We start from the raw sequence: 12662 nt of genomic DNA on the forward strand, positions 1-12662 counted from the left end.
CTCTCTCCACCACGCTGTGTTGCTGTGACCAATATAACATGCACATAGCGCTAAAACAGTGATATGGGACAATCCTTATAATCTATGAGTCATCAGCATGTCATTTGCACCCTCTCCAACACACACACACACGCGCGCACACAGACATTTGTAGCCAAATTAACGGGACGGATATATCTAACCTTGTTTTTGCTTGTTTGTTTTTAACGCTCAAGTCTAGGACTTAAGCTACCAGGAATCCTAAATTCTGACATTTAAATAAATGTGCTTCCCTTGTATCTTAACGAAATAAAGAATTAATTTTAAAATGTCCGTTCCCGGATTTTGTTTTCACCAACAGAGGTCAGCAAGGATGCGACCCGCTTTTACACAGCGACGCGGCTACGGCCCACATCAAGTATTAGGGGGGTCCGAGGAACGACGTCGGTGAACCCCCCCCCCCCCCCTGCCCCCGAGATCCTAAACGCGCCCCCCTTCCTCAGACACACATACACACACACACACATACACACGGCACGAGTCCATCATGATTGCTGTGGCTTGGCTGCCTCTCGTTTTCTGCGGCGATGGGAAGAGGAAGCGTTTTTTTCCGTCAGCAGCTCCGGGCTTCACGTCGCGGTTCGCGGTTCAGTGCATGTGCATGCGTCTGGTGTGGAGTCGAGGCTCAACCGCGTTCAAACTTTCTGTGTCCTTTTCTCCGCTTCTCGACCGCGAAAGACACCTGCGCCGCGTTAGGGGTCGGCGCAGCGTGGGGGAAACAGCCATTATTTTTTGATAAAAAAAAATAAATAAATACATTACAAAAAAAAATATCTGTCTTTGGTACCTAGCGTGTGATACTTGAAAAGTGAAAAGGGCGTTTTGATCCGTCCTGCGTTTAGCTCATCCTCCCCCCTCCTCTTTCTTTCGTTTTGTTCCCGTTTCTTTGCATCGTGATTATGTAGTGGGCATGGCTGTCACCGGAGACGAATGCCCTCTATCTAAAGGATTATAACCTCTTAAATAGTTGTGTATAAATAAACTGTAATAACTTCTTTTTTAATAAAAGCATTAAATGTTTACAAGTCTTGGAGTGAGATGTGTTTTTTCTTTTTGACAGGGTTGGAAAGTTTAAAAAAAAAAAAAAAGGTGGGAATGCTGTTGTGGAAACAGGAAAGAACAGGACACGTTGGGATCAGCTTTGTAGGTCTTTCCGTGTCAGTTATCGCAGTAATTCGTGCAAGTGTCTTGGTGCTGAAACGGTGTCTGAATTCCCGATGACACGAAAAGATAAGTAAGTGGTTTTACTTCAACAAGCTAAATTTCTTTTTTTGAAATTGGTGTTGCGCTACTAATGAACTTAGCAAAGCTTGCCCCAGGCGTACTTCAATTAGCTTCACTGAGATATTGACGTCAGTATAGTTTTTAGCCACTAGATGGCAGCACAATTGAGGAAAACAACACAGACATATTTTCCCTTCTCAGTGACTTTGTATAACTTCGATCCACTGTCCGAATGGTATGGAACAATATAAATAATATTTTACAAAGAGCTCACCCCAAACCATAACAAACTGCCCCTTTCTCATTCCAACGTGTAACTAAACTGAATATAAAGAGGCATACTATCAAATTAATTGCAGTCTGAATAACAAAGAAAACAACTAAATTGTGACATCTGAAATGACAATGGAATGCCTGTCTTTCAGAGGTGAAGTTGAGCAATAAACTGTTCCTTTTATCCCCAATTAAATCTTTGAGTCTAGGGATGGGTCTCTAGCAATCACATAATAAACCCTTCTAAGTGTCACTGCACTGCGGAATCACCTTAACAGACTGGCTTAGCCTGGAACCCACACTGTTTTCATACAGTCTGAAGGAAGGAACTTAATCACTGAGCAAGAAAAATGTTGGGGGGGGGGGGCTCTGCTATGTGGCAGAGAACCACAGAGGGACAGTAAGAAGTCAAACAGGACCTCATGTCATGTCAATTTTATTATTATTGCTGATATTGCTGTCAGTATAATTCTTGTTTCCATTACATATATTCTTCATCAGAATGGCCTGCGATCGTCTGCCAATAAAGTTAAGGCTTGAATTTGAATGGAAGTTCAGCTTTTCACTGAGCCACAGATAGCTGGCCTTATTGCCGAATAAACTTAAAACTGGTTAAAAAAACCCCCGCTGCTTAAAACCGTAACATAATACAGGAGTAAATTAGCAATGTGATGCTACTGGGTGCATCCGACACATCTTTTCAGATGCTGGTAGCCAAGGAGAAAATATGGTGCCCACTGCACATGTGAAAGCATACTGTCCAGCTGCATTAATTTCTGAGTGGAACTGCACCTGCCAAACTCTACACATGTGACCGTTCCCATGCACCCTGGCGTCAACATTACAATTTTTTCCCAATCGCCAGATGCATTACAACTGTCTACTTACTTCCACGGGAAAAGGCTGTTTCGTTTCGTTCTATCAAACTGTTCTGTCACGCGGGGATCTGCCCGGCGGGAATGGGTAACCCTGGGTGGCGGTGGGGGTTTATCTCTGTGATCTGGTGTGGGGGGAATTCTCCAAACCTTCAAGCCCCGGCCTGTCCAGTCTGACCCCCACAGGGCAAGGGGCTCTCGACTGATCAAGGAACGCCTCCCGATTGATCCGTGTCCTAGGGGCTTCCTCATCAACTAATCCCCCACGACAAATCCTGCTTCTCCCTTTGAACGCTTTTTTTTTTATCAGATATTTTACTCACTGCTACTCCAGGCGGCAGACAAAGCAACGTCTAAATGAGGCCTCATTTTGAACGCAGCATTTTACCTTGCCCGTATGCATATGGGGAAGGTGCGTCACTTGAACAGGCAATGTTTTTCTCTCCTCCGAAAGTCCCACAGGCGTACAGCGCTGCGGTTTATTTACTTAACGCGCCGAGTTGCTGTGTAGTTGCGGCAGGCTGGCGAGGACGCTCGAGCCCCGCCTTTTCTCCCGCCCCACAGAAGGAGCCGCGCTCTCCTCTAAAAGGACAGGCAGAGAGCGCCAATCTCGCCAATCGGCAGGAGAGACTGAGACGAGCTCTCCTGCCTCGCCAGAGGAGCTTGGCCACAGCCTCGTGCGCGCAGAAATGCAACGCAGCACAACTGCTCGTCCTGCATTCGCCTTGCCTCGCGGGAGAGTTTACATGCAAAATCACACACCTGCAGATATCTGCTGCAATATAAATGCTCCGGTTAGCTGGTCATACACCTATTGGTAACAGCGGTAAAAGGGGAGAGGGTGAAAAGCGAGCAACGTGGAAATGTTAGATACAGGAATTCATAGCCTCAGGGCAGCTTCGCACTGGGGCTGGTGGGACTGTGCAGACTGTCAGTGTGACTGGGGGCGGGGTGTGTTTGTGACACGGCTGTTGGCGTGAGGCGTCGGGCCCCCAGCGCGGCGTGCTTCGGCTCGGTTTCCTCTGGTGTTCCCAAACTCACCCAATGCCCTCTCCCCGGCTAAAGGCACTGCGGCTGGTGGGGGGGGGGAGGGGGGCGGGACGGCCTTCCTCAGGGCCCGATCTGCAGGTTTTTTCGGAAACCCGATCCCCTCAATGAAATATTTAGGGCCAGCTTATCCGCACTGCGTCAGTCAGGTGGGCTGCGCCAAGGCTGCGGGCCCGATGATGTAATGTGAATCTATGGGCCGCCCCGTCTGATAGGGCAAGCCAGCCCTCCGAGATCATGTGACCTGCCACTGAGGGTTTTCAAAACGGTAAAATAGCGTCAGACATCGCTCAAAGCAAACGGATGGCCTCCATTATCACGCTCCATTCTGAAAATGTAGCGTGTGATCTAGGAAGGAATTATCTTCTCAGTACAGATAAAAACATTGCTCGTGTGCTACTCTGTCTCTCTGATAAGATCTCCCTCTTTATTTTCATTTTCAACCGACCCAAAAGCCACCAAACATTTTTATTTTTCCTTTTAATAATGTAATAGCAATGTTTTGTACACCAAGACAATTTTACATTTTTGATGTTAGATACAGATACAAGTAACTTCCAAAATAAAGAAAACACCACCATTTCACCATTTGGTGTTTAGTTGATGGTGGTGGTGGTGGTGGTCTCAGGCACTGCTCCAGTGATCAACTTAAGTGATCAACTCGTTATGAACTCCTGAAGCTGTTTAATAACAAACTGATCATTTGAATCAGCTGTGTTGGAGCAGGGAGAGATCTAAAACACGCAGGACAAGGGGTCCTCCAGGAGAGGTTTGGGAAACGCTGCTCTACATGACGGATTGTGGTGGTGTGCCCTGGAATTAGGCTTATTTCACTTGTGTACAAATACAAATACAAAATCTTGCACTTCTTGAATGATGTCTTTGCAGGCCTGACTTGCAGCGCAGTCTGATAAGAGAAATGGTGAAGTATTTTTTTTTACAAGAGGACATGTCAGCCAGAGCCCAGGCAGGACGGAACCAGGCTACTAGGAGCTCGGTTGAGTTAGAAGTTGATGACAGCGTGACGTCAGGATTCTGAGACACTTGTTTGCTGTTGCTGGGGAGAGACATCCCATACCCCCCCAACCACTACCACCACCAACTGTAACTGCCACGACGGGGGCTGAAAGTTCGGCACTCCCTGATGAAACGGCATCCCGTTCGACACACAAGCCGCCCGCTTGTTTTCCGTGCGAGCGGTTGCCCGGGCGACGGGGACTCCGGTTCCAGGCTCCGTTTCACGGGTCCCGAAGTTATCTGTGCTCTTTATTAATGGATGACCCTCTGATTAAATAGCACACTAGGCTGGAAGACAAACTGCTGGTCAAGACGGATGGCCACTGTAAGGGACAGCTAGTCAACACGTAGAAGCAACGTTCTAAACCTCCTGCTTTACTCCATGTTCATAACACAGTTACATCACATTTCCAGAGCTTTACTCTCAACCTATTAGGAAAGCTTTTACTGTTTACAATGGTGTCTTAATGTGTTCATCCATGATATTAAAATATCTCATAACCTGCGGCCAAAAACACATCGCAGGCTTACCAAGAGGCCATGAGCAGAGACCACTCGCCAATCGCCTGCGTGATGCAGCCGTAATGGTTTTGTAATTGAGGTGCACTTAAATGCGGGCTCTCGTTAGCGTCCCCTGAGGATGGATGAGCCCATCGCAATAATGGGAGAGGGGCTGCCGGCCAGAGGGAGCTGCGCACTGAACACAGCCTTGCTGAGAAGGGAAGAGAAGGAGCAGGTTTTTGGAATAACACTGAGAGAGAGATCGGGTGCAGGCCCCCCGATATGGAATTTCTCCTGCCTCTTTGTAACAGAACGTGCAGAAGACCCGGGGCCGTGGCAGTGCTAGTCCACCACAGCTCCCATTCGCATCCCCCCCCCCCCCCCCCGAAAAGATGGAGGCAGATTGAGAGGGCTTTACACAGTCATTCTGTTTCACAGTTTGCCCTCAGCCTGAAAAAGAGCTTCTAGAGGTTTGCCAGTCACTGAATCTAACAAGCCTTTAAAAGGCCAAAAATCCATTCCAGACAGCTGATTGAAATATGTGAAACAGGTGTATTGGCATTTGGTGGAAATTTGGTGATGAACAAAATGAAGTTCGGTTTAGTACATATTAATTGTAGAAACAGAACGACGGCTGCAAATACAAGAAAATGTTTCCAAATGGGCTCCCAAAAAATGTCCACAAGAAATCGCTAAGGCATCGTCAGTACCCTCATTTAAAATACAAACACGCCCTATATGCATCAACTTTCATTAATTAACTATTTCTTTTTTAAATTTATTATTACAGTCTGGGATTGTCGATTAGTTTAGTGACTGATTTCCTGGTTAAACTGATATCGCAAAATTACCACAAAATGTATGCACCCAAAAACAAGTATGAAATGATATATAGGCTCTGACGTGTCAAAAGAGGCGATCAGCAGACGGGGTTTCATTGCTATGCTTTTCAGCGCGAGAGCGCGGGCACTGGGATAAAGTGCAGATGATGCCTATCAGCGCCGCGGCCCCCTAATCCGTCTGCATCAATACTGAATCATCGTCAGCATCCAATCCATGCTAAATCACCGGGCCTGCGATTAAACCCCCAGCTCAGAATCATATACAGCGTTGTAATAGCCAGGCACGGGGAGCGGGTTGGGAGGACCGAGCGTGCGGGAAATAGACTTAATCAAATATTGCTTCAGTTTCAGTTATGAAATGTGAAATGCCCACATTGTAAAAAGAGACCCAAACAATAAACGATCCCTTGATTTATAGGTTTTTAAAGGGAACATACAGAGAGAAAGCGGTCATTTTAATACGAATATCCAGACTACATCTGAAATACAGCACACACTGTAGTCCAAAACAGTCAGTACACTCACTGTTATAAGATCAAAGGTGGTAATAATTGCACTTATTTAATTTAACGATATAAAACATTTAAGTTTTTTTATGTAATTTAATTCACTTAACCGTCCAAGCTTACGATACCGAACTTGAGTAAATGTAAGTGAGGGCGAAACCACGTTTCCCACAACTTTACAAAGCAATTAGCAACATTGGGTAATGTCTTATTGTTTAATTATATTATGCAATGTAACGCACACCTGTCTGAGGATCATTGTCAGGCTGGTGCAAACTGGAATTTTCTGAACATCTGACGACTATTCCTTTAGTTTAGTTTGATGGTTTGTAAAATAATCTGCATTCAGCAGCTCCCAACTTACTGCTTTTATGATAGTATTTAGTGCATACAAACATACAACGTATCTATATTTCATGGACACATTAAATAAATTCCAGCCAGTGTAACTTTTAACTGGTTTTCCCCAATGAAATCATTGCAAAGCTGTTGACGCTTAAAATGGACGTCCATACCATGCTGATATATTTACAAATTGTTATTTCTAAGATATTGACAGATTCATTCCATCAATTTGATTGACAAGAAGGTACCTTACATGATCTTAACTGTCATAAAATTAAGACTTTGCCTGTAGGTATGGCAAGTCCTACTGAAACATCAATTAATGACATGTATTAACCGGGAGATGTTTAAAAGCTAATAAAATACAAATGATAATTCTTTGATCAGCACCCAAGCAAAGTACTTCCGAGGGGCGTCATTCGATGCCTCATTTTGGCTTGATAGCATCGCGAGGCAGATATTCCACACGCTTTCGTTTGTATGAACAGTGTATTTATTACTGGTTCCTGTCACATATAGGTCGAATCCATTCTTCCTAATCCGCTGCCACTCTGGAGGGCTGTACTATGTGGAGCCCCGAATACGCAGAAGATGCACTGCCTCTGAGAAGAAATGTCTGTAATCCCATAGTCTCTGAACACAGATTAATTAGTCACGTAAAATAAAAATAAATCCATGGGTGACGATTTCGAACTTAGTTTGCGCCAGTTTGATGACTAGGACTGCCGCTGGTAGGCTACTGGAAGGCGACTACTCCAATTTCACTGTCTTTGCCCCTGGCTGTCCCTTTGTCATTGTAGAATGATGACCTCCCAGCTCTTTGCTTTTACTTCATTGCACAAAAGAAACCGTAATTAAACCGCAAATTCGTTTAATTAACTATAAAAACTTACACAGACCCAAGCAGCCGTGATTTTTGTATCCCTTTAAGTTTGAATGATAAATTCTTTTAATTTAAAGGTAGGCTACATTGAATCAAAATTATATAACTAAGATATTTAAATGGATAGAGCACTGATTTTGCGCATATTTATTTTTGTTTGGCATTTTGAATAACCTCTTAAGATTTCTCTTCTAAAAATTTATCCATATCGTAATTTTAGGGGGCTATGAAATCTAAATTTAGAGTCACCTATTAGTATAAAATGCCACCTCAAAGTGTTACCGATTTTCTCGTTCCAGAATTTCGTGCCTACCTCACAGATTTTAAAGTAATGCACGGAATAAACGGAACGGATTATGTGTTTTCCTCCGTTTTACACATTTAAGATTTAGTGTTGACATATTTTCTTGTATATCCTTTTGATATTCATCCACGTGAAATTAACCATATTTCAACAAATTTCTTTTGATATGTTAACGAGTGTAGTCTCCCCTGTGTATGTTTCTAAGAAGCACACCGTAGAATATGTATAATAAATATATAACACACTATGCAATATTTAAGAAGACCAATGCTCTTCATCAAGTCCAAATGAATAAATTCGTATAGTTAACAATTCACCACATCTTGAAATCCCGACAATCTGAATTAAAATAGCTATTAAACAATTAATCACGTGCAAAACAGCCTAAAGTTTACTGATGACGCGGATCCGTCTGTGACTCAAAAATAATAGTCATCATCACGCAAGTACCTCCAGAGGAAGTGGGCTTACAACAACGCGCTCAAGCCCAACTCACCTATTTGTTTAATTGATTCGCACGCCACACCTGGGCCACGCGTGATAGCGCGTGTGACCAGCGGACCAGTCCGGGATAAACCGATTTAGTACAAACACCTGCCAATGAAACTGTCCCTGGTATCTAGACAACTTTCTTTGTCACACATTCCTAACACGGCAATTAGGTAGTTCAAAACCTCGAGCATCTAAAATAGACCACGATGCGTTTACAAAAAAGAGTTGCAACAAAGGTTTAGCAAGGCGTAGCAATATTGGCAAGCGTTCATGAGCATGTTAGTTCTATACCAACAATGAGAAACAGAAGCCAATGGTTTAATGCCTTAACGGTGTTCCTCTATTTAGCGAATAAAGGATAGAATTAAATGCTAATCCAAAGGGTCGTGAACGGTTACCCCCAAAAGCGAATGTTGCCATGTGCTGGAATTATTAATGTAAAGCATTCAACATCTTTGGCAACCTTAGTTCGTCACAGCCCTATCACCTGACGTTCGAACAAGACACAGTGCGCTACAGGTGCACGCTACTTCTATTACACCTGGGTCCTCTCGGGCAGATATGAAACGCTAAACCAGGACATCATCTGGACTCGGCCACGGTGGGCAGGCCTTCATGAATATTTTAGATATTCATGAGGTTTACTGAACTTCTGTCGTCTGCCTCATTCAGAGTCGAGCCCGGCGCTAGGGTTTCAACTTCTCCAGAAGTTAATGAAGCGGAAACCTATTGGGTGGCTTCGAGAAGGTTGGAGCAGCTCGGTTTCACCGTTGGCCGTTCCTGTTTTAAAATGTACAGCAGAGACAATGACTCCCCTTGGATGGATTACACCGTTGCTCTTCCGTTTGAAAACGGGTAACCCGACACCTCCGACGACCTCCGCTCGGATCGCTCGAAAAGATGGGGTCCTTTTTTCCATAGAGGTGTAATTATCAACAGCAGGTAAATGGGCTCGTGGCATCAAGCAGAGAGGAGCATGGGTAGGTCTCACGTGCATATATTGGACGGGCAAGACCGTATAATTTCAGAGACGTTTGGTGGTAAAGGTGTCATCCTCTGCTTTCTGGTCTTGCAAATCCCCACCGACTAAGCTTTCTGATGCTCGACGACTGGGCGAGGCCATGTCTATATGACGACCTATCTGGGAGCATCTGTGTCTGGGGCCGGGGACGAGGAAAGTTTCGTGATCTTCAGGTTGTATGAGTGTGTTTGTTGACTGTGGTTCTGCCAACGTGACAGTACCACTGAACTTTGAAGTGTTCAGTTTTCAAGGGTATGCTTGAACAGTTATTGTGAGCGAGTGCCTAAATTGAACTGTAGTGAAGTTTATGGTAAACATGCAGATTGGTAGTTTTATGTTGTAGGGTAATATCAGGTCAGACATCAATAAATTAAGATTATTTTGAGTGAATTTCGGCTGTTGAATGTCAATGAGCTATGGTTTGTAAGGAACTAGCGCTACAGTAGTTACGTACAATATGTCTGTGGACCTATCAAAGGACCCAACGAATCAACGAACAAAAAACACTAGCCATTAATTATGTATTGTGCATTCATGGGATTTACAGAAACACTACAGTATTCTCCCGGAGGATTAGCTCAGCACAGAAATAGCATATCGCAGAGCAGAGGCCCGAGACGCATGAAACAGTATTGAGAAGCGTGTTCAGTATTGACCATCTGGATGCGGTTATTTGATCCTGCAGCACACTCTATCCGCGCAGGAACGGCGAACCCTACAGTATGTCAGTCATACAAAAAATGTAATCCGTCTGTGGGTGCGGGGTGGGAGGCGTGTCTATTGTTTCGGCATACGCGTCTTAATTATTGTTAATATAGTTATTATTGCTGCAGATAAAAGTGTTTCTTTGGCTCGTGATGGAGCCCGCAAAGGCTGGATGATAAAGTAATCACTCTCCGTAAATGTGTTTCGGTTTGACTATATAAGCGCTGGAGACAGAGACGAATTGTACTGTTATAACATTAGTAGGTCAATTTCAGATTCTATTTCACTTTGCCTTTTCAGGTGTGTTGTGTAAAGTCAGTGACATTATTTCAGTGAAATACAAATTAATTTTACATGTGACATGGCGAAATGTGTATCTGAAAATATGCAGTCAAATCATTAAAGTGCAGCGCTACTTAGTGATGTCAGTTATTACCGTATTTTAATATAGTATTATAACAAAAGTTATTACTCATCATCTTTTTTATACCCATCTAAAACTGACCTTTTACCCAAATGTATTGTCTTACAAAATACAAGGTCGGGATTACTGCGCGGAATTAAAGGCACTTTATTGTATTTAGCATGGCAGGCCCTCTCTAACGCCCGCGCTGATCTCCCCGCTCGTCCCTTCATCTCTCAATGCGGACAGAGGCTCTTTGTCTGCCCGCACGGCAGGTAAACATCTGTGCACTTCACCGTCAGACACAAGAGGCAGACCCAGGGCTTCCAAGTAAAGGTTGACCAGCGGTATCAACCCTCGAGTGTTACGTCGGACGAATGTTCTTGATTTGCAGTGCGTAGAAATGCATACTAAATGTGTGCTCGATCGTTGTTTACGCTGGAATGCCGCAGAGTTGACAGCTTGTCTCGTATAATTTTTAAAATGCCGTATTTCTAAACTATTTTGCACTGGGCCAGTTCTTATAGATAACCATTATGTTGGTATTATTTACAGAAATATTATTTGTAGATACCATCGGCATCACCTGTAAAATGATTTTGCTCAAAGAAAAGTGCCAAGAAAAAAAAACCTGTCAAATGATATAACACTACGCCATGAACACTGTGAAAGAATGTAAAAAAAATGTTTATTTTACGAAAAACCGCCCGTTCCCCCGAATACTGCTAAGCATTCATGCGTCTTTGCATAAAGAAAAAAAAAACTGCCAACCGGCAACTCTCATTTTAGACTGAGCAATGCTGGACTGCACTAAATGCCAGCACGGAGCGAAGCGGGTTTTATATAAACGTCTTTGGTGAAATCGATTTGTCCAAGGAGCCACCAGCTGTCCGCTTAGCCGTCTATCGGCCCCGCGCCCGGAGCCGGTGCTCTTAAAATGGCCATGCCTCCTGCGAGCTCCACCTTAAAAAGAAAAAAAAAACCTACACCTGAGCCAGTGACATTGCAAAATGAGGGAGGCAGGGGCTGGATTAGTCGTTCGCCACTGGGGTAAGATGCTTACAAACTAATTATCTTTCCATTGGCAAATCCCTGCCTTCGCAGCTCTAAGCAGGCAGGGATGGGTGTTGGCAGTAGGGTGAGCGAATGTCCCGGAGAGTAGAGGGGAAAAACCGAGGCGAGCGTGCACCTTTTTTACGCACCTGGGCACGGCGGCCGCGGCTCAGGTTGAAGCGATCTACAGGTAAAAAAGGCAAAAGGCGGGAGCTGGGGAGAGACTCGGGGAGTCTTTGCGGGGCTAGAAAATCAGTGAGCTAAAATTGTCATTTGATATCCAGGAAGTTGGCGAAGCTGCCTTGATTTCTTTGTTTCATTGAAATTCTCCGGTTTTTTTTCTCGCTACCTTCCACAGTTCTGCGTTGTTAACTGAAGGAGGCGGGACGATTCCTTGCGCAGTATTTATTTTCGGAGCGTCTACAGACTACTGATGTGGTTGTTTTTTTTGGCGCAGCTCCCTTCTTTTTACGAGGAGGTCAGAACATTCAGACGCAAAGGAGCCCGCGCAAGTGCAAGGCCAGAATCTGTTTTCTCACTTATTTCGGGACAATATTTATCAGTTGTATGTTTTAGATTGTCTCCGCAGCTCCGTTTTTAGTATACTGTTTCCCCAAGAGATAGATTTTATGTATTTCCCGGTGAAATCGTTTTCTGTGGCATCTGAAATCACCTTGAGAAGGTAAGCTTTTTTTCCAGTAATAATATAAGCGAAGAAAACTGTTATATAGACTGACAATATGTTAAAATGTAAACTTTACACGTCCCTGGGTAAGGACGTATAACAAGCAAATATATAATACCTTGATATAACGTAAACATAAAACCTTGATAAATGTGAATGTGATTTACATGTGTAAGAAAATTATTTAGCCACTCACCAAAAAGAAATGGTCCAATTTGTCTTTCCTATTTAGTCTATCTTTTCAAATACAATAGTATGAAAAACATCCATAACAACATTCTTTCAGCTAGGCTAAAATAGAAACTGTAGCCTACTGTAATATTACAAATTGCATTTTCTGTCAGACTTTAGCCTCCATATCATCGATTAATGCAGGGAACATTTTATGTAAAACATAACATATATATGATGCATTTGCACATGTAAAATATAATTTTCTCTGCATCG

This window comes from Megalops cyprinoides, chromosome 25 (assembly GCF_013368585.1).
Source record: "Megalops cyprinoides isolate fMegCyp1 chromosome 25, fMegCyp1.pri, whole genome shotgun sequence".
Taxonomy (NCBI): domain Eukaryota; kingdom Metazoa; phylum Chordata; class Actinopteri; order Elopiformes; family Megalopidae; genus Megalops; species Megalops cyprinoides.